We start from the raw sequence: 1000 nt of genomic DNA, 5'->3' as shown, positions 1-1000 counted from the left end.
GGGGGTCCCCCGCCGACCCCCCGAGCCGGGACCCTTCCCGGCCCCCCAGGAGGAGGGAGGACCCGAGGCCGAGGAGCCCTTGGGGGTCCACCATGCCTTGGCCGAGCGCGCCAGCAAATACACCAAGCGCCCCAACGTCTTCCGCCTGCAGACGGCCGACTGGCGCGTCTTCCTCTTCCAAGCCCCGTGAGTACCGCCCCGGGGGGGGGGGGGGGATAGACGTGTCCCCAAGGGTGATGCCATCACCCCTGACCTCATATGCGCACGGTAGGACGCCGGAGGAGATGTTCTCCTGGATCTCCCGCATCAACCTGGTGGCCGCCTTTTCTCCTCGCCCCCCTTTCCCGCCGCCGTCGGTTCCCAGCGCCGCTTCGTCCGCCCCATCTTCCCCGCCGCCCCCAGCCGCAGCCCCCCGGTGAGCGGCCCCCCCACCCCCACCCCCACCTTCCCCCACCGCTGGGATGGGTGGGCGCAGCCGTGGGTGCCCGCCGCCGCCCGCCCTCACCTTCTCCCCGCGGGCAGGAGGAGCAGCACCGCTCCCACGAGGCGTGGATGGAGCGGGTGGCCCAGGAGCTCTTCGAGCATCAACGCAACCTCCCGAAAAGCGGGGACGAGCCCGCGACCTGGACGAGTACCGCCTGAAGAAGGAGTATCTCCTCTACGAGGTGGGGCAGACGGAGTCCCGGTTAATTCCATTGCACGGGACGCCCAGGGACGTGGGGGACACGGGGGACGTCCCCGTGGCGGCGGCTCATCTCTGTCCTTATCGTCCCCGTGGCAGAGATGCCGCTATAGGGACAGCAGGGACAGGGGGACGTCCCCACAGCAGAGACGCCGCTATGGGACATGGGAGACAGCAGGGACACGGGGATGTCCCCGTGGCGGCGGCTCATCTCTGTCCTTATCGTCCCCGTGGCAGAGATGCCGCTATAGGGGACACCGGGGACACGGGGACATCCCCACGGTGATGGCTCATCGCCATCCTTATCGTCCCCACGGC

At 69.6% G+C, this 1000-nt stretch overlaps 1 pseudogene across 1 annotated transcript; it reads left to right on the top strand.

The window, feature by feature from the left end:
- On the top strand, positions 1 to 665 carry LOC143174072 (PH and SEC7 domain-containing protein 4 pseudogene; annotated as a pseudogene). Its single transcript, XR_012997905.1, is given in 3 exon segments — positions 1 to 186; positions 272 to 415; positions 523 to 665. The product of XR_012997905.1 is annotated as a PH and SEC7 domain-containing protein 4 pseudogene (transcript).
- The last annotated feature ends 335 nt before the right edge of the window (positions 666 to 1000 follow it).

This window comes from Aptenodytes patagonicus, unplaced genomic scaffold (assembly GCF_965638725.1).
Source record: "Aptenodytes patagonicus unplaced genomic scaffold, bAptPat1.pri.cur scaffold_677, whole genome shotgun sequence".
In the NCBI taxonomy this organism is placed as follows: Eukaryota; Metazoa; Chordata; class Aves; order Sphenisciformes; family Spheniscidae; genus Aptenodytes; species Aptenodytes patagonicus.
The sequence above is the reverse complement of the archived record's forward strand: the minus strand, read 5'-3'. Positions and strand labels throughout refer to the sequence as shown.